The sequence below is a fragment of the Leopardus geoffroyi genome, chromosome A3, assembly GCF_018350155.1.
Source record: "Leopardus geoffroyi isolate Oge1 chromosome A3, O.geoffroyi_Oge1_pat1.0, whole genome shotgun sequence".
Lineage (NCBI taxonomy): Eukaryota > Metazoa > Chordata > Mammalia > Carnivora > Felidae > Leopardus > Leopardus geoffroyi.
The window spans coordinates 12,191,999-12,213,443 of NC_059336.1; the positions used below are offsets into that span (position 1 = coordinate 12,191,999).

Sequence of the window (21,445 nt, forward strand, 5' to 3'; positions counted from 1 at the left end):
GGGTGTGGATGGGTGGGGCCAGTGCTGCCCAGAAAGGGGGTGAGATCGTGCCACAGGTGACAAAGAGAGGAATCTGTTGGTGGAACTAGGGTAATTTGCTCCGGGCGGGCGTCCTTGACAACATGACCCCCCTCGCCTGGCCACCTACCAAATACCCCTCGCCACTGATGGGAATACAGCCGCACAATAATAATAACAGCCAACGTTTATTGAGGGCCAGGCACTGTTCTAAGTGCTTTGATGTACATTCATTCATTTAACCCTGGCAACAGTCACCGGAGGCATCTACTATTATTCTCCCCATTTTATAGATCTAGAAGCTGAGTCTTTTGTTGCCAGAATGATCAAGAGTCGGGTGGGGTTAAGTGTCTCATGGAAATTGATAGTGGGGGGCTGAACCAGGGCCCGGATGGGGTCAGGACACTTGGATGCAGGGGCTGAAGCAGCAAGGATCTGGAGTCTACGGATCTGTGGGATTTTTCAGAGTTCTGGGCAGGGGCTGTGGATGTGGGATGGACCTTGGAGAGTGGGAGGAGTTCGGACTGTTAAAGGAAGCCCTGCTCCCAGCTGACCGCTGGTTTCATGTTAAATGGCAGCCAGTGTCGCCTGCAGACATCGGGGCTGTGGGGCGGTTGGGCGAGGCCACAGATGGGATTGTCTGCCGACCACTTCTCCACACTTTCCTCTCTGCCTCCACCCCCCAGGCCGAGCCCCCATCGTCTCTCACCTGGTCTGTTGTGGCCTCCTCGCTGGTCTCCCGCCTTCCATCCTGCCCACCTCCTCCCCCCTGTCCATTCTCCATTTGCAGCCAGAGGGATTCTGTGAGCACTTTAGTGAGAACACATCCCTCTTCTGCTTAAAACCTCCTGTGGCTCCTACAGAATAAAATAAGGGTTCCTATGAGACCTTCCATGATCCAGCCCCTGACAATTCTCTGATCTCATCTCCTACCACCTTCCCACTGGCCTATTGCTCCCACCTCAGGGCCTTTGCACTTGCCGCGTCTACTGGTGCTCTTTCACCAGGTATCTGTGGCTCCCTCTATCTCTTTACTCAGATCTCTGTTCACATGTCCCCTCCACAGAGCGGCCTTCCTAGACCTTGATTCCTCTCCTCCACCGTCTACAGTAGCTCCAGCCCCGTTCATTACACGATTCCCTTCCTGCTTCATTCTTATCATGAGTCAAATTACACTTTTAGATGTACTCTTGTCTCCTCCTTGTTAACTTCCTGACAAGGCAGGGATTTTCTTCTGTTTGGCTCACTTGACTCAGTAGACACTTCATAAACATATTATCTCTCTACATATATACAACAGCTTTGTTGAGATATTACTGGGCGGGGATATATAATTCAACCATCTGAAGTATACAATTCAATGCTTTTTAGTATGTAGAGACTTGTGTGCCCATCACCATAATCGACTTTAGATTTTGACCACCCCCAAAAGGAGTCCCATACCTATTAGTAATTACTCCCCATTTCCCCACCACCATCCCAGGACTAGGCAACCACTAATCTGTTGTCTGTCTCTTCGATTTGCCTCTTCTGGACATTTCATAGGAATGGGTCATGTACTATGCAGCCTTTGATGTCTGGCTTCTTTCACTTTGCATGATGTTTTCAAGGTTCATCCATGTAGCATAGATCGGTACTTTGCTATTTTTTATAGCTGAATAATAGTGCATTGCATGGACATCACACTTTTGGATTATCCTTCATCATTGACAGATATTTGGATTGTTTCCACTTTTGGTTATTATAAATAAATAATGTTTCTGCAAACATTTGTATGCAAGTTTTTGTGTAGACATAGCCTTTTTTCAAAAATTTTTTAATATTTATTTTTGAGAGAGAGAGAGCACGAGTAGGGGAGGGGCGGGCGGGGGGGTGGGGAGACACACACACACAGAATCCGAAGCAGGCTCCAGGCTCTGAGCTGTCAGCACAGAGCCCGATTCGGGGCTCGAACTTACAAACTGTGAGATCATGGCCTGAGCCGAAGTTGGAGGTGCCCCTGTTCCTAGTGTTTTTGACTTGCGTTTCCCTGTGCGTCAAATGACGTGCTGTGAGGTGAGGGTCCATACCGGGGTCTGCGTGGCCCAGCCCCCTCAGCTGCCCTCTGGGCCACGGCAGGGCTGAAGCCTGGAGCCCGGGTGACCCCCAGGATGTTGTTCGAGGCTGGACAGCCTCCCGGGTCAGGCCAGGCCGGCCCTCCGTGCTGACTCAGGCAGCCGATGGCCAGCTGGGTGGGAAGAGGCTTGGTGGGCAGTAAGTCCTGACATCCTGGGCGAGTCTGGGCCACTGAGCAGCACTTATGGCCAGCTTTTCAGAGCTAAGCTCTAGGAACTGGGACATCGCTGTGGCTCCCTCACCGGCATCACAGGACCCTGCCAGGGCCTTCCCCCCTTCCTTCTGCTCCTCAGCTTTTGTGGGGGCTGCCGTACCTCCTTTGTACAGGTGAAGAACGCAAGGCTCAGGGAGCTGATTTCCTGGCCCCAGCACACCAGAGCCCTGTGCTGACTCTGGGGGTCCAAAGTGACTGCGACAAAGTGCCAGCCCAATGGAGCCCACCCTCTAGTGGGAGAGACAGGTGGCACAAAGTAGACAAGCATGTAAGATAATTTCAGGAAGGGGTGAGTGCAATGACGAAAAACAGAGAAGGAAAGGGGAACTGAGTGACAGGTGGAGGGGCTGCAAATTTAGATGATAGAAACAGTTCTGGTCACTTCTGTGGTGTTTACTGAGTGTTGGGTGCTGTGGAAGCCCTTTACATATATTACCAGGTGAGGCAGTCAGAGAAGACCTATCATGCTCCCCCAACACACACATGCTTTGTGGCCCTTGAATTTAAACCAGAAAAACAAGTAGCCTTGCAAATAGGTGCATGACGGTGCTCTGGAAGTGGAAGCAGCAAGTGCAAAGGTCCTGAGGTGGGAATGCCTTTGGTAGAGTCTGGGAACACTAGGGAGGCCAGTGTGTTGGCATGGAGTGAGGGAGGGGAGGGTGCAGGAGGTGAAGTCAGCAAAGTCGGGAGGAGGCACAGATCAGGGTGCATGACCTTCCAGGTCGATGTACTGGTAGAACCCAGGTTTTAACATAGGGTTTACAATAGGCCTCAGGACTCAGCCTTAGCACTCAATCAGGGGCCATACTCTTCACTTCTGTCACCAACGCTCTCTACTCCATTCCCAGGACGAAGCATTCCCTACGGGTCTGTGGGTCCCTGCCTCAAAGGAAGAAACAGGACCCCCCTTTCCCTTCCCTGCTCTGGTCCAACATCAGCCTTCATGAAAGCCCCGCTCTGTTGCGTGGCCTTAAGCAAGTGACTTTACCTCTCTAGGCCTCAGTCTCTTCCTCTGTCCAAAGGAGATAATCCTGGGCCCCACCTCAGAAGGTTGGTGTAAGCATTCAAATAGGCCAGGATATATCGAGTGCTTGAGAAATTTGGGGTTCTATTATTTTGACCGTTATGCTTCCATTTTATTTTTGCTCCTGGTCTGTGATGTTTGCGATCGGCAGTGGTTCATTTTGTATGGGGCTCTGCCAATTGTGTATCCACAATACAGTCCTGGCTGACAGAAGCTGGGCAGCCCCCCTCCCTTGCCTGAGCCAGCCATAATGGGTGCTCTCTTTCTGATGGAATTTAGGGGCATTATTTGATGTATCTAGCCTAATCAAGTGCCTTGTGAGTTTTCTCAGAAGGTCAAGAAAAGCATTTACCCTTTAGAGGAAAGGAGGGTAGGGAGAGAGAGAGGAGAGGCCCTGATGGTGCACTTAGCAGGGGGAGGTGAGGGACCACGTTACTGGAGACTCTGTCTCCCCTGAGATTTTCCAACAATAAATCATGCTTCTGAGTCCCAGGATCCCAGAACCTTCTGGAAAGGAAGGGAAGTAATTCCTCTGAATACCACTTTGTGTCAAAAGCTTCCACTGATGTTATTTCACTCAATCGTCACTGTTATTAATTATTATTATTAGGCTGTTTTGCACAGGATGAAACGGAGGCTCCATAAAGCAAGGCTGATTGCCTAAGATCATCCCATGGTTCGGGGAGGAGGGGGAGGAGATAGAGAAGGAGAGAAGGAATGGAGGCATGGGAGAGGAGGGGACAGCAGAAAGCAGGAGCATGTGATGAGTTTCCTGGGCCCTGGGGCCCTTGTGCCTTTTCTCCATAAAAGCTTATATTTTATAGCTGCATTGGTATAAAGGTAAATGTATTAATACTACAAATCAAAGTATTTTCTGCAGTCTAAGAGTTCATTTTTCCCCTTCTAATTATAAAAGAAATGAAAACATTGGGGAGGGGCCCCAGGTGTCTGTGAGTTCTAGGCTCTGTATCTCCTGTGCCTAATGGAGACTTGGGCCCTGGCAGGGGAGAGGCGGGGAGGGACGATGAGGAGGAGGGAAGAAGGGAGAGGAGCAAGGAGCTGCAAAATGAAAACTTACGGGCAGCGACTTGAACTCCCTCCCTCTGTCCTTAGCCCAAGCCTTTGCTTCCTTGGGGCTGGCTCCCTCGAGAACCCCTCTCGCTGCCCACCAGGCCTCACCCCTCCCTGGAAGCTCCTCCTCTCGAATCTTCAGACATCATTCGCCTGAAGCTTCAGCCTCGCAGATCAGATCTGCCCCCAGGGCCCCGCTTGGAGGCAGCAGACACAGAGAGGGTCCACCACGCCTCCTGCCCCCTCACCCCGCCTGCCCTAGATGCCTTGTCCCACTTCTGATTCATGCCATTGCCTCGGAGGGCCACACCTGGCTAGCGGCCAGCGGCACTGTTCCCTGGTGCTGCCATTAATGCGGCTATTTACCCCCAGTAAAATGACCTTAATTTACACGGCATTATGACTAATACCAGATGATTATGGCCATTAATATTTATGGTTGACACTCTCAGAGGGGGACCTGGGTGCTAATTGGCACTCCTCTCTGTGTGCCTTTTCTCAACCAGGCTTCCACTTTCTGCTGCTGTGCTGGGTCTCAGCCTCTCGATTCACAGGGAACTATTGCGTGGGGTTTTTCCTTATTTCGGACAGATTCTCATGGCATTCCCTTATTTCCTCCTGATTGTGTAAGCAGCCTAGAAACATACCGATGCGCTGGGGACTCCAGGATGCCACAAAGGGCTGGGTCACGGCTAAGGGGAAGCTGGCTGCCGTGAGCCGCAAGGAGAGTCTGCTTTTGCCCAGAGGAAGTGAAGGGGAGGGCGTCGACGGGGAATGTGTACGTTTGCCCAGAATCAGAGCCCCGGCTCAGACACCCACGCCTTCCTCTGTCTCTAATCAAACATTTTCTGGTTGTTTTACATAAGATGGAATCTCAAACAACCCCCTTCCCCCAACGCTCCGTCTCTCGTTTGGTTGAACACGTGGGGGTGTGTGGGGCATCTGCATTTGGGGGCCAGATTGGAGAAGGCAGATCACACTCCTCCCCCTTCTTGCCTTAGATTTTTGGGGTGCCAGGAGCTGATGTTGCCTGAGCTGAGAAGGGAGATGTACTCGTCATCTGTGCATTCAGGTGGAAGGTGTGTTTACCAGTGGCAACGTGTTGCCATGGCCACCGAGGGCTTCCTTCTGAGAGGGGGGGGAGAGTGTCCTGCCTGGGGTCCCTTCGTGGCCTTGGCCCCTCACGCTGGACCCATCAGCTGAGGCTGGGTTGCCATCTCAGGATACCCCTGGGACTAGGCAGGCCTGTACATGGGCGAGGGCTAGGGGGGGCCCTGGGGTGGAACGGAGCGTTCAGGAGCTTCCTGAGCTGAGATTTCTCGGTCAAGAGCGGGTCTCCACCATCTGATTTGCTTATTCTTTAACAACAGTATGTTGAACAACTACTGTGGCGGGTCCCGAACTGGGAATGGGGATAAACAAGTGGGCGGGACAGGAGACTCCCTGCCCATGTGGACTCACCTCCCACTGGAAGAGGCAGCAAAGACAGAGGAGGTCATCTGCGTTTCTGCTCATCCACATGGCCAGGTGGGAGGCTTGACTCATTACCTGGATCGCTTTAGCCAAAGTCCATCTTTCTAGAGTCTGCTGAGCTATTGTACCCTCTGGGAAACCCTTCCCAACTAATTCTCCCACCTGCTTCCACTTGGTGCCCCCGTGACTCAGGATTTGATTCTGACTGGCCCAAGGCAGGGTTTCTCAACCTTGGCACCGTTGGCATCTGGAACATTCTGTGTTGTGGGAGCTGTCTTGGGTACTGTAAGATATTTAGCAGCATCCCTGGCCTCTACCTATTAGATACCAATAGCAACCACCCCACACACATACACACATGCATAATAACTATTACAACCCAAAATGTCTCCTAATGTTCCCTGGAGGGAAAAATTACCACTGGATAAGAACTGCTTGTTTGAGACAATCATGGTGACCCCATTCCTTTTACCAGTGATGGTTTACACATGGATATGTGATGGGTGGCCACCCACCAAGTCTGCCGGGAAGTTTCTGAGAAGGTTTTCCTCTATCTCGGGAAATAATAGGAGAATGAGAGGATCTTTTTTCCCCGCTCTTGGGTGTGGTCATGTCTTCATGTGATGGTTAGAGCAACGGCAGCCACATTGGGTCCATGAGGTGAGCCAGCCTGGGAATGGAACCAGTCAGTCCTTAGAGGACAGTAGAACAAGTGGTAGAGAACTTGGATCCTTGTTTCAGGACTTTTTGAATATGTGGGATGATAAATCTCCTGGTTCCTTCAACCCCTTTTAGCCAACATTTTCTACTTCTTTTAAACCAAGCACACTCCTCACTGATAAGTCATAAATCCTACTTATCCCACATTATCAACTTCCTCAGAGAGTCCTCTCCTATTCTGCAAATGAAATTAGGTCCCCCTTATTTTCTGAACTTTTCTTCAGTGACATTCATCCCAATGTATGTTAACATTTTGTGTGTCTACTGAGGCCTGTTTTCCTCCACTAGACTGTGAGCTCCATGAGGACAAAGCTTGTATTATCTTTTCTTTTACTGTACCCAGCGACTAACCCAGTGCCGGGCACATAGTAGGCACTCAATAAATGTTGAATTAATGAAGGAATGAAGTAAATGGGGAAATGGATGGGTGGATGGATAGACGGATGGACAGACGGACGGACGGACGGATGGATGGATGGATGGAGACGTGAAAGGGTGTGTGTTTCCAGCTCTGCGTGTGCACTTTGGTGGCCAGCTCTCAGACCTCTAAACTCCAGAGCTGCACCTAAAGCATCAGAAGAAGGGAGAGCCTTTCATTTCATTTAGTGCTGAGAGAAGAGAACACATAAAAATTGCATCATGCAAATGCTTCACAAGGCAGCAACTTTGTCTCCTTCCTTGAACCCCACATCAGGGTTATTTGAGACGTGGTGACAGAGTCCACGGCCCACAGCAGCGTGCCAGACATTAGCAGGATAGAGTCGAGAAAAACAGCACAATCAAGCCTGGAATCCGTGGCAGGTGGGGCCCTGGGAAAGATGTTTGGCTTTGTTTAAATGAAATCTGATGAAATGTGGAGCACCATTATATCAGTGGCAGATGGGGATGCTCCGACCGAATGAAGCCTCTACCCGGACGGTGAAGGTCACAGCACGTGTGACCTTGGGCAAGTCATTTCCTCTTTCTGAGCCTCTGTTTCTTTGCCTGGATAATGGGGTGATGATGCTGCCTTGCACACAGCAGGGCTGTCTGTCGCATGGCTTCCGTGACATATCACCAACAGAGCCCCTGGACCCCGAGCAATGCCCAGTCATCATGCTGGGTTCCTTTTCTTGACCCTGAGTGGGATATCTGGGAGGGCTGCCTGGAAGAGGTGCACTGCACATTCTCAATTCTCTAGGAACAAGCCCTCAGGCGAGTCCTCGGGGCCTGGGGTCGAAATCCTTCCTGAGACACCCAGGAAGACAGGACGGGACTGCCCATGCCGGGAACATTATCTCATTTGTGTGTTCCCCCTTCTAAAACTCCCTTGTCATGGAAATGCGTCTCTGGGTCTCCTTAAAAAATGGTTTGGTCGGAACATAATTCACATGGCAATTTAAAATGTATAATTCAGTAGTGTTTAGTGCAGTCACAGGGTTGTGCAGCCATCACCACGACCTAATTTGAGGACATCTTGACCACCCCAAAAAGAAGCCCTGTGCCCGTTAACAGTCGCTTCCCAATCCCACGTTCCCTCAGCCCCTGGCAACCACCAGCCCACTTCCCGTCTCCGGAGATTTGCCTTTTCTGGACATTTCATATCAATGGAATCATACACTCTGTGGCCTTTTGTGTCTGGCTTCTCTGACTCAGCTTCGTGTTTTCACATCTCGTCCGTGTTGTAGCAGGTGTCAGTACTCCCTCCCTCTTCGTGGCGCAATCCTGTCCCATCGTGCAGATAGACCACATTGTGTTCGCTCTTCGTCGGCTGACGGGCATTTGGATCGTTTCCACTTTCCGGCTATGATGAGCGATGCTGTCGTGAACATTCATGTCCAAGGTTTTGTGTGGGTAGACAATTTTGTGTGGCTATCTTGGGTAGCTACCCAGGAGTGGGTCAGAGGGCGACTCTGTTTCGCATTTTGGGAAACTGCTCTCTTCGTCTCCCTCTTCCCCCCGGAGATTGTCTAGTGGAATTCAGACCAGAGCTGTCCTCAGGGATCAGGCTTTTTACCTCATAGCTGGGGGCTCCAGGGTCTCTTCCTCTTCTTGGAGATTCAAGGGATGACCAGCTTTACGGGAAGATGCTGTGGATGCAGATCCTGCCCCTGCCGCTTCCGGGCTGTGTGATCTCAGGTAGGCGGCCAAACCTCTCCGAACCTGCAAAATGAGGAGAAATGTCATTCCTGGCTGGAAAGATAGTCATGGGAACGTGTGAGAGACTTATTCGTAAAGGCTGAGAGCAGCTGCAGAGATGTGATGTATTCTTGCAACATGTGTTTATCAAGCACCTGCCATTTGCCAGGTGTTACGGGGATAGAGTTGTGACCAAGGCAGACAAGGGCCAGGCCCTGTGAGACTGTATAGTCTGGTCTCTTCAGTCGCGAGTTGTGGCCAACTGCTCTACGGTCTTGAGCAGACCATGCCTGTTTCTCAGGCCTCAGTTTACCATCTGTAAAATGAGTCAGCAGGATCCATCCAGGTACAGTTGGGTCTCTGCTTCTCTCAGTAAGACGGGCGTGAATGTACGACACGATACGGACCTTCCAAGCTCCAGGCAGCCTCTTCGGGGGACGAGGAGAGTGGACTCGTGCTAGTTGCTCAGGAGGGTCAAAGGGCGTCTGTCTAGGAGGGGCACGTGCGCCGGAACGAGCTGCCTTCCCCCTCACCTCCACGTCTCGGGGACTTCCTGACTTCCATCGTCCCCGTGCCGCTCCCGGCCTAATTGGCACGATGCCATTACATCTGCTGGTCCTTTCCCATAACGGAACCCAGCCTGGTGGTCCAGACCTGGCTGCCGGGCCACAGCTGAGAACGGGGCCCCCCAGGAGTGCGTGTTCCTCACGAAGAACAAAGATGTAGGCAGCAGCCTAAAATAGACACGGAAAAACAGTGTTTTTTGTTTTCTCTCTAGAAGGATGTCTGAGAGATCCGCCGCAGGGGACCCAGAATGTCCAGATTGAAAACACTGTTATTCTAAGACAGCCAGGAGGGAGCCGGGGGGCCGCGTGCGGAGGTGGGAGACACAGCCCTCTCACCCCTGTATACGCTCCACACTGGGGTTTGGCCCCAAGAGAACCCTGAGCCAGACTTGGTATCAAGGGTGATTCTCATTCCCCCTCCCCATCTTACTGCTAACTCTGATCGTGTCTCTCTTCGTGCTCCAGAATCTTCTGTGGCTCCCCATTATCCTCAGAAATTGAAGTGATTTATCAAGATACTCAAGGCCCTTCAAGGTTCTGGTCCCAAATGACTTTGCTGGCTTCTTCCCACGCCAGACTACTTACTGGCCGTTCTTCTGGTGGCCCTACATTCTCACACCTCTGAGCTCTGGTTTACCCAGTGCCTTCACCTGGGATGCCTGGATGAGTCCAGAAACTCAGTTCTTCTGATGGAAGCAAAACGATTGCCATGCTGTCTACTCCTTCCATCCCAAACCAAAGACCCTTAGCTCCGACTGGAGGCCCAGATTGTAAGCACAGAGTGACAGAGGTGTCTGCGGCCACATAAATGAATGATGAGGGCCAAGTGGGGCCCCTGGCAGACCAGAGTGCTCACGCCTTGTCCAAAGGGGTGACCTCCACTCAGCCCCAGCCAGTTGCCGTTACAAACACATGAATGTGCACCTTGATCCTCCGGTTTTTCAAGAGAAGTTGAAAAGTGGGATTGAAAAACGAAATCTCCCACATTCTATAAATGTCAGCGACTAATTCAACTTTTTTAAAACACCATTCAGACAAAACGAAACCTATCGGTGGACCATATTCAATCTGTAAGTCACTAACTTTCCACTTCCCTCTCCTTACCATAAACAGAGGAAACCAAGTCATAATTTGTGTTATATTGTGTGTATATTTGGCCTTCTCCCTGGGGCCAGATTGGGTGCTTTCTCCCAGGGTGGACTTGATGGTATCTCTCTGAGATTTGTGCAGAGACTTAAAGGGGGTAAGGCAGTCAGGCTGTGGCTATTTGAGGGCAGAATGGTTCAGGCAGGTAGGACAAGTGCAAAAGCCCTGAGGCAGGAAGTGCCTGGTATGTTCAAGGAACAGCAGCAAAGGTAGTGAGCTAGAGAGGAGTAAGAGGGGCGGGGAGAGTGGAAGGAGATAGAGAGAGAGAGAGAACCAAACCCAGCTCTATGTAGGGCCCTTAGGACCCTGAATGTAATTCAGAAGGAACAGTTAAGAGATTGGATGGATGGATGGATGGATGGGTGGATGGATGGATGGATGGATGGATTCCAAACTGCTTTCACTGGAATATTCATACCAGTGTGGGGGTGGCCGATGGGTCATACGTTCTCAAGTCTTCAGAAGGACCCTGGAAGATGGATCTGTGGTCAACACTCCAAGTTGCCGTCAGTCTTTAGCTGTTGTAATTGTGCTTGGTTAGAAGGCTCAGACGGAGAGGGGTCTTTGTCAGGGTGGGTGTGTATGAGAGAGAGAAACCAAGAGAAACCGAGGCAAAAAGAGGTGGCACTCAGCAAAATAACCCTCAGTCAAGTACCCTCATCCCAGCCAGCCAGGGACGCTGGGCCTCCATGGGCTGGCTCTGAGCTCACACGCATGCCTACAAGACCTCCTTCGCGCCGGTCCCCACGACCCCCTCAGCAACCCCTGGTGACCCCGCTGCTGATGGCGTGTGGCGGGCCTGCTACTGTCCTTGGCCACATTCGGCCGTGAGACTGTTTTCTGCTTCGATTCAGGCGCTGGCATCCCAGCTGCTGGCAAGCGGGGCGGGTGGGTTGCCATGGCAACCCTCAAGCATGGATTCCCAGAGATGCTCCCTGCATCCTCCAAGCCTGCCACTGCTGACTGCTGGGGGAGAGCGTGACTCACCGTTAAATATATCGCGGCCGTCCCGAATTGGCTGCTCAGCCCCAGCAGCCGGATGTGGGGACAGGCAGCATCTGGGGGTGTGCGGGGTGAGGAGGCTGAGAGGTACGACCTTCTGTGTATCTTTGGAGCTTTCAGCTCTCATCAGTATCAGCCGGTGCCTTCACCAAACCCCCCCCTCCTCGGGTCTCCTGCCTTTCCCAGTCAGTCTGGGTTTCAGTCCCAGCTCCGTCACTTGCTAACTGTGTGACCTTGAGCAAGAACATTCAGTTCTCTGGGCCTCAGAGTCCTCATCTGTAGAATGGGGGTGATGTGAGTGCTGACTGTCAACAAACGCACAGGGTCTCAGGGGCATCTGGGTAGCTCAGTCGGTTAAGCATCCGACTCTGGATCTCGGTTCAGGGTTTGAGCTCAGAGTCGTGAGTTCCAGCCCCGCGTTGGGCTCTGCACTGGATGTGAAGCCTACTTTAAAAAAAGAAAGAAAAAGAAATGCAGAGGGTCTGAGATTTTACTTTGTTTATAAGCTAACAGGTGAGCCTGCCGGTTTCATAAGTGCTGGCAGAAAACACGAGACTCTTGGGTCAGAGACAAAGGGCTTTATTACTCACAGTCCAGCAGGTGGAATGAGTTCATGTTCACATCAGTTCTCTTTGCCCCTAAGTTCCACGGGAGCATTGCAAAGCACCCCACATAGATCCCACACCACCTGCGTTTGCCACAACTGGGGATCCTAAAGCTTAGGAAATCCCCAGTCTTATAAGGGGGGCTCCTGGCAGACCTGCCCAGCCTTTGCCCTGGAGAGAGGTGTTCTTTATTATACTGGTTAGGAAACAACTCTGCCCTCTGCCTTCTGCCCTCTACCCCAGAGGGAGATACAGTTTTTCTCTTCCAAGGCTGTTTGCTATACAACAATCTTGAGAAGATAGTCCAGGGCAAAGCTCTCTGTGTCTCTTGCTCAGAAAACATGCAGACTTTGAGAGGCCTGTGGAGAATTGTCTCCCAACATCTCTGTGTAGGGCTGGTGGGGGGAACAAAAGAGTCCATGCGTATAAAATGCTTTACACAGCCTGGCATAGAATCAGAACTTTAATAAGTGTTAGCCGTTATCATTATGATTCTCAGCATTTATCCTGCTCGTGGTATAACCTCTTCCTGACTAGTAGGAAGTCAGAGGTCTTCTGCTCTGTGATTTCCCCACAGTTTCTATCCCTTCCGAGCAGTACGTAACCACTTATCTCCTAGGTTCCGCGATGCCTTAAAAACCCCCAGCGTTCACCTCCGTCTCCTCCCTCTGACTTCCCTGGCTTCTCGTTTTTAAACCGCTTTATTGAGGACTCATTTATATACCATGAAATTCGTTCATTTTAAGGGTATAACTCAGTATATTCTTTAGCAAACCCACAGAGTTGTGCAGCCATCGCTATAATCCAATCTCAGAACATTTCCAAACGACACCGTATGCCTACGTGCATTCCCTCCCCGTTCCCACGCCCCAGGCCACCACCGATCTGTGTTCTGTCTCTGTGGATTCGCCACTTCTGGGCATTTCGTGGAAATGGAATCGTACGATATGTGGCACTTTGGGTCTGGCTTCTTTCACTCTGCGTCGTGTTTTGGAGACTTGTCCATTACGTAGCACTTGGCAGTATTTCCTTCCTTTTTAGTGCTGAGTAGTCTCACATTCGGATGGACCACGGTTTGTATCCAGTCACCTTCGCTTCACTATCTTTTCCAGCATACTGTTGATGGAAGCTTTTTGGGGCTCTGTCCGTTAGGGAGGAGGCGCTGACTGCTAGCCCTCAGATCTCTGTCTTCGTGCTTCCTGGGCATTGTCCCGTTGTCATGGTCCTTTTAGGAGTTCTAGCTAACTTAAGAGAGAGGGACAGTTTGGCAGACAGAGTTTTGGAGCCTTTTTGAATCACATGACTAACCCACTTCCATGGAGCCAGGCCAAGCCCCAGAAAAAGAGGCATGCACAGTGATTTTATGGGCTGCCTTCCTCCACCTCTTCCCAGTTTTATCTCCATGGCAGCCCCACACAATCATTAAAAGAGCAGAAGGAAAGGTTTCTGGTGCTTTCCTATACAGTGGCCTTATTTCCTTTGATATTCCAAATAGGATGGTAACTACCAGGTGATTCCGTGAAAAATATCTAAAATCCTGAATTAAGGGAAATCTGCCTTTGTCACCCTAACCCCCGACCACAGAGCATCTAGGGGTGTGTTTGGTTGACCGAGGATTCTATCTGCAATAGGGAAGAGCCCAAGACTATTCTTAGCTATTCCAACCGATGAGATGAAGGTTTCCGACCTGATTTGCTAGCCTTCCTTCAGACGACCAGACCTCTCTGTTATTATTAAAGTCCTCCATCTGGATTTGGGGGTGCTGCAAGACCCAGGAATTCCGTCTAATTTGGGAAGGTGTTCTGGTTACCTATTGGGGTGTAACATACAGCCACCCCCAAAATTCAGTGGCTTGGAACAGAATCAGTCACTTGTTATGGGTCTGCAGGTGCAGGGCTGTGTGGGGCCGGTTCCTTTCTGCCCCACACATGGTGTCCGCGGGGGTGGCTTACCTGGGGCTCGCCCACGACATGGGGTTGTTCCTGGCTGGCATCTTCTCTCCATGGAGTAGCTTGAGCTTCCCCACAGCAGGGCGACTGGGTTCCAAGAGTGATCAGACCAAAAAACAGGAAGGGAAGGATGCCAGTTTCTCAAGGTTTGGGTTCCACGTCATTTCTGCCACAGTCTGCTGAATAAGCAATTGCAGAGCCCAAATTCAAGAGGAAGGGGCATAACCCTTGCCTTTTGATAGAGGAGTGGCAGGCAAAGTGGGGGTGATGTTTGAAGACCCAGGTGGCTGGAAAGTGATGTCAGTAGGTCGAGAGGTTTGGGAGGAAAATGCTCCACAGGACTGTTAAACCATATGGGCCCGTCTCAGAATAAGACATTCCTTACCACTTCATGTTGGCCAAAGTTGGTTTGGGCCAAATTCCATTTTGCCTTATGGGGCAAGCCTGAAGCAAGTCCCCACCCTGTCTGTTCTATGCCCCAGGGCAGTGCCCCTACCCCACCCCCATCCCCACCCCCAAGGGACTGTGTCCTTGAAAACCCAGGCTTTCTTGCCCAGCCTGAGAACTAGAAAGACCCACAGGTGATTTGGTGGAGACAAAGCACCTGTTGCTGCTCTAGGCCCCTAGCACCCGCTTTAATGGAATCCAAAGAAGGCTTCCCAAACACAATTTCCCTCACCTTTCACCAAAGCTTTTAGGAGAAAATGGCCAGAGCTCTCTGGATACCTTCTAGGAACACACAGTGAGTCATAACCCCAGCCCAAACCCAGTGCTGCATGACTGGCTTTGTTGTTTGGACGACCTAGAATTTTTTTTTTTTTTTTTCAGGCCCTGGTCAGCAGGCCTATGCTCATCTGCATCGGCTGTCTCAGCAGCAGGTTGCCAGGGCCAGGGTCCTTTATGGACCTTTTCTAGGATTCAGGGTGAGAAGACCAGGGTTTGAGTGCTGACTTCTCTTCGTGGCTGTAGGACAGCCCGCAAAGCATTTCACTTCCCTGGGCCTTGGTTTCCTTTTTCTCTCAGGCAGGGATACTATTCAAAGGTCTCTTGAGGATTGAGTAGACAGTATATCCAAAGCAGTCCACAGTGCCTCACCCCATAATAGCTGCTCAGTTAATGGTAACTATCATGAATGATTATTTTCTGCATAATAATGAGGTTTTTGGAAATGGGAGCCACCCCAAGGGAAGCCAACTTTACATAAGATCTCATTTGCTATTTTCAAAGAAATAATCCCTGGGTCCTCTTTGGTCCCTCGTAAACCACACATTTGGAACTAGATGTCACTGTACACATTTTACCTTGAGCTCCAGAAAGTTCTCATTGCGTTTGTTTGACTACCTTGAGGAAACAGAGTGTGTTTTGTCTCCAATCAGAAAAACGTACTCACTGGGTGCTGTCACTGTGGTCTCAGACATGTGGCCAGCAGGTAAACTGCCCAGCCTCAGTGGGAAGGCTCAGTCAGAGCCCAGTGAAGTTCATCTGGAGACCTAGAATTCTCACGTTTGTCCTTCCAACAAATCCTTGTTATCTACTGTATACCAGCCCCTTGCCAGGCCCTGAGGTTCCAGCGGTCAAGAAAAGGACCAAGACCCCACAGTTTATTCCAGAAGGGAGAGAAGAACAATAAGCAATAAGATACGATTAAATATATCTATCCAAAGATGTAATATGTCAGAAGTAAGGGCGCAAGTATTAACTGGGGTGGGTGCCGTTTGAAATACAGAGGTCAGGGAAAGCCTTTCTGGGGATGTGACACTTGAGCAGAAACATAAAAGAGGTAAAGAAAGGAGACCAACATCCACGTGGGTGAGAGAGTGGCAAGTGCAAAGGTCCTGAGACAGGAGAGTGCTGGGTACGTTTCAGGAGCAGCCAGAAGGCCGGGGTGGCTAGGATGCAGTGAGAGAAAGGAGTGGCAAGAGGTGGGGCAGAGGTGAGGAGTGGCCAGACCATACAGGGCCTTGCGGGCCATTGTTAGGACTTTGGCTTTTGCTCTGAGTGCATTGGAAGACATGGGGGTGTTTTGAACAAAGAAGAATTATGAGATGTGGGTTAGGTTCTCGCAGGACCCCAATACAGGAAAGTGCAAAACGGAGTGTGTTTTTACTGTGGGGGACAGAAGGAAGACAGGAGGTGACTGCATTCCTCCAGGAAGAAAAGGATGGTGACCTGGCCCAGGGGCCGTCCGAGGTGAGAGGTGGGCACGTACCTGTCAGATACCTTCTGGAGGCGGATCTGGCAGAGCTTGCTGAGCCTGTAGATATTCTATGATGCCCTGTTGGTGGCTCCACAGGAGTCCCTCATTACCAGGCTCAGCAGGACAGGTGGCTGGACCCATCTGGCCTCTGCCCGCCTGGCGAGAAGGGGCCTCGCACATCCATGCCCTGGGACCCAGGCACCGAGCTAGACCTGCCCTGGTTTCCTCCAGGTAGTGTCTCAGAGAGAGCTCTGGACTGGAAAACCTAACCATGTGTGACATTCCCCAGCTGTGTGACCTTAGACGAGTCCCTTCCCCCTCTGAATCTCAGCTTTCCTGTCTGTACAATGGGAGCTATGAAGCCAGCCCGGCTACCTCCTAGAGGAGTCGTGACAATCCAGTGAGATGCAGGTTGGACATGAGCTTCGGAGGCAGCAAAGGACGGCACTCACGAACGGGTCAAAGTCTTAGGTATCCTTGGTAGGGCTGTTTGAGCATTTCAGGAAACTTTGACCTTGGCTCAGGTCAGGCCACAGCCATGGCTAAATCAGCATCCTTCACTTTGACGTAGTGGCTCAGAGGCCCTGGATTTGGACAGAACTGAGGAGAGCTTCTAGCTCCATACTGTGAGGGGCTGTTTCCAGAAGAGGAAGCTAAAAAACAGGTAGTCCCCCCAGTTTATAGCAGGACCGGCCTCCTAAGCTGGGGATTCGCTTGTGCCCACACTTATCAGGAGCCACATTCCCAGTGGCAGGGCTGGCCCTGCTTCTGGTCATTGTCCCCCAGGGGCAGCTAAATGTGGAACTGTGGATTTACTGTTCCTGTCCTCCGAGCCTCCCCGGTCTCCCCCTGAAGAGAACTGGGACAGGGTCCCCTCGGGCCAACAGAAGCCTGGGAGACTTCTAAGACTTCTATTTTTTGAGACTCCCAGAATATTAATTTATCTAAAAACAAAACAAAACAAAAAAAAAAAAAAAGAAGAAGACATCCCTAAAGTTACGGTTCACTTAAAATATTCAATTGACCAAACTCGTGCTTTTGACCCACGTGCATGAAATTACCATGCAACATAGAAGTGTGAGGCTCGCAAGATAACCGCGGGATTTGTTTTCTTTATCTATACATTTATATCTGAAATTCACGGTGTTTTCTCCGAGTGAGCCGGTGACAGAATGTAAGGGTGACGTGGCTCAATGAACCTAGCCTTTGCTCATCCCCTCTCTGTCTCTGTTTGTGTGCGTAACCCATTTAGAGATAAGGTCAAAATCCTAAAAATGTTGGAATGCCAGTTCTGTGGATAGGTAATATATTTTCTCAGTATAAAAGTCAAAGTGTTCAAAAGGGCACACGGTGAAAAGTCCTTCCCTCTGCCCCTGTCCCCAGTCCCGCTGCCCACTCCCCACCAGAGGCAGCCACTGTTACCAATTTCTTCTGATCCGTTCCAGAAATAGTGTATCCATATATAAGTAAATCCAAATCCATATGTGTACCTTCTTTTTTCTTTGCTTTATTGAAATGGGAGCTGGTTGTACATGATGTTCTCATCTTGCTTTGTTTGTTGCTAATAGGAATTGTTTCCTATGTATGCATATTGGGCCACCTCATTCTTTTATAGCTGCATCGTATTTCATTGCGTGGATGGCCCACTGTTGATTTAACTTTTCCTCTGTTGATGGACACTGAGGTTGTTTCCAAACTTTCTGATCTAATAAGCTATGGTGCAGTGAGTAATCTTAAGTCTCTATCATGAAAATTCTTGTTTAAGCCCTTTAGGGGTTGTGAGGTCTGGGAGGAATGGCCTCTCCTTTGCACACTCCCAACCCTTTCCTGGAAGCTGGGGTTTGAGGATAACATCACAAAATGGGGGAAGAATGTTTCCGACAGAGGGGACTTCAGTGCAAAGGCCCTGGGGCAGAAATGAGCTCAACACAGTAGGAGAACACCGAGAAAGCCATTGTGGCTGGAGCATATGAGGGGGTGAGTAGCACAAGATGAGGTTAGAGAGGCTGTGGGGGGAGGAGGGGCACGAGTGGGCCATGGTGAGGTGGGATTAAGTGAGTAAATGAAGCCACATCTATGACAACCGAAAAGACATTATGTTGCAAGAGACAGACATGGCCCTCTCCTGACCTCTGGTTCCTGGAGAGACTGGTGGTCCCTCCCCTCTTAGAGCATTCCCCAAGGTCACCCCCAGAAAGGAAAGAGCCCAGTGCCTTGCCACAGCTCTGCAGATTTGCCTCTGGCCCATCCCAGTGCCCACACTGGCCTGGGCCAAGCACATTTTAGGAAGGATGGGAACCTGGGGGGGGGGACTGCAGTAGGGCTGGGCATATACACCCCTCTAGCCACCCTACAACACTCTTTGTTCCATCATTTGGTGGTCAGCCCCTGTCTGTCTTAGCTCAAAGATCCCCTTCTCAGGCCCCTCTTCACCCTTACCCACCCGCCAAGAAGCATGGTCTGAGGCCAAAGCCGGTCTGGCCCAAGGGAACTCAGTTCTGCCCCTGGTAAGCTGTGGGCAGCCCGCTTCACTGCTCGTAGGGGTGAAGGTGGTGAAGGGGCTCATGGGGTGAACAGCACCTGCCTTTTGGGGCTGGAGCAAAACATAACAGGTAAAGCACACAATGCGTCCTGAACAAGGCCTGGCACAGAGAGCTCGGGAGGGTTAGCCGCCTGCTTTTCCACGGGTGCCAATCCCTGCTCTGTCCTTTTAGTCAGCAGCTCAGGAAGAGGGTGTTGCCAGCCGGGTCCAGCCTTGTGCCCCCAAGTGGTTTCTTTTTTAATGTTTATTTTTGGGAGAGCGCAAGTGGGGGAGGGGCGGGGGGCGGACAGAGGATCTGAAGCGGGCTCTGTGCTGACCCTGTGGAGTCTGCCTGGGAGTCTCTCTCTCCCTCCTTCTCCGCCCCTCCCCTGTTCTCGCTTGTGTTCTCTCTCTCTCTCTCTCTCTCTCTCTCTCAAAACGAACTGTAGCGAATGGATGGTAGGGGTGGGGGAGGACGCAGGGACACCAGCGAGGAGGCAGGTGGAATAGTCCTCGTGGGACATGTCAGTGGCCTGGACCAGGTGACGGTGAGGTGAGAAGTGGTCAGACTCTGGGTCTGTTTTGAGGGTGGAGCCCACACAGCTTGCTGGCAGACAGAGAACAGTCGAGGAGGCCTCTTGGGTTTGTGGCCTAAGGATCCGGGAGGAGGGAGCTGCCGTTTGCCAAAGCAGGAAGAACCCAGCAAGGAGCAGTTGGTAGGTTATCAAGAACTTCACTGACCCTGTTTTCAGTTTTCGGTTTTTTTTTTGAGTAGGCTCCACACCCAATGTGGGGCTCGAACTCACGACCCCAGAATCAAGAGTCGCATGCTCTACCGACCGAGCCAGCCCAGGCACCCCCTCCACTCGACCTCGTTAATTTTGACAAGTCCATGGGACATCCAGATGTCCAAACACATCTCCTCCTCCCCAGCCAGGCCCCACCAGCCCAGACGGTGGGTGGAGGGGAGCCCGCCCTGTGGCAGTGATTAATTCCATGACCCATTTTCGTCTGCCTCCGGCTATCTGGGTCACCCGGACTGCAAGACCTCACCCCTCGGAGCCCATCCTACCCCAGCCGTCTTTTTCAGTTCTGGGAACCCCGCTGCCCTGAGAACACTGAAAGAGGGACCCAGAACATTCCTCTTCCTCTGGCCCCTCTCTGAACCCTGAATTTCTCTGCCTCTTTGCCTTTGCTTCTGCTGTGCCCTCTGCCCGGGATTCCCCTTCCCCTCTGCCACTCTCGCACATCCAAATTCTTTCCATCCTTTTATGCGAGCCTGGAAGCCTCCAAGAAACCTTCCGGGGTATCCACTAGCATAACGGGAACCATATTTGGTTTTTTTTTGTTTTTTTTTAATTTTTTTTTCAACGTTTATTTATTTTTGGGGGGACAGAGAGAGACAGAGCATGAACGGGGGAGGGGCAGAGAGAGAGAGGGAGACACAGAATCGGAAACAGGCTCCAGGCTCTGAACCATCAGCCCAGAGCCCGACGCGGGGCTCGAACTCACGGACCGCGAGATCGTGACCTGGCTGAAGTCGGACGCTTAACCGACTGCGCCACCCAGGCGCCCCATATTTTGAATGCCTACTATGTGCCAAGCTCTGTAGAAAGTAATTTAACTTTCTGATCTCATCTAATCTTTGTGGGTAGGGATTATCACCTCTGGTTTACTGTAAGAAGTTAGAGATGACAGGTGAAATCACTACTTCGAGGCCATTTGGGAGAAGTGGCAAACCCAACCCTCTGTCATGTTCTATAAGGCAACTTAGGTACTTATCCTGCATAAGGGCCTTTGGGCTCCTCAAGAGCATAGATTGAATTTATTTAGTTTCTGCATCTCCAGAATCTGGCACAGGTTCTCCATAAATGCTTCCCGGATGGATGGATGGATGGATGGAGTAGAAAAAGAAATAAGAGAGGTGTGACACCATCTCTTTTCAGAGAAGACAGGGAAGGGAACCCATCGTTTACTGAGCATGTATTATGCACCAGACACTTTCCTAAGAACTTTATGTGCATTAATTCAATCGATCCTCACAAAAGCCCTATGAAAAGAGTACCGTTTATCCCATTTCTTAGCTGAGAACACTAAGGCTCAACGAAATCAAGCCACCTGCCACAGAAGTTAGAACCCCATGGATGATCATAACAGCCTGTTGGTAGGAGGTGCCCTGGCAGCTACAGAAGCCCTGGGGAAGGGGGTCCTCCCACCCTAGGGCATTTGCACTTAACCGGTCTCTGCCTGGGGTTCTCTGCCTCAGGTGCTTCTCATAAGCAGCCCCTTCACACAGTTGGCTCTTAGCTCAAGCATCTCGTCTCAGAAAGGCCATTATTGGCCACCCCACTTAGTATGACTCCCGGGCATTTTCAGAATCACTTAGGATACAGATTGGCTCTTGCGATAGAGACTCGAGTAGCAGTGACTTGAACAATATCAGAGTTCTTTCTCAGTAAAGAGACGTCACCGGTTCTGGAAATGCGGCGTCTGCATCTGAGGCTGGTGTGGCCCCAGCGAGGTAGGAGAGCACAGTGGTGAACAGCATGGGCCCTGAATCTGTCTCCTACGACTTCAGACCCTACCACTGCTGCTCTCAACAGAGTCTCTCCGAGCCTCTGTTTCCCCCATCTGAAACCAAGGTTGTGACCACACGCTTATCTCGTAAGGGTCCCAGGCACGAATCCCTGCAAAGCGTGTGGAACA

At 51.0% G+C, this 21,445-nt stretch overlaps 1 protein-coding gene across 1 annotated transcript in view; it reads left to right on the plus strand.

The window, feature by feature from the left end:
* The window catches only part of KCNB1 (potassium voltage-gated channel subfamily B member 1), a 100,586-nt gene that overhangs the window by 38,007 nt on the left and 41,134 nt on the right, over positions 1 to 21,445 (plus strand). The gene's annotated exons all lie outside the window — the stretch shown is intronic.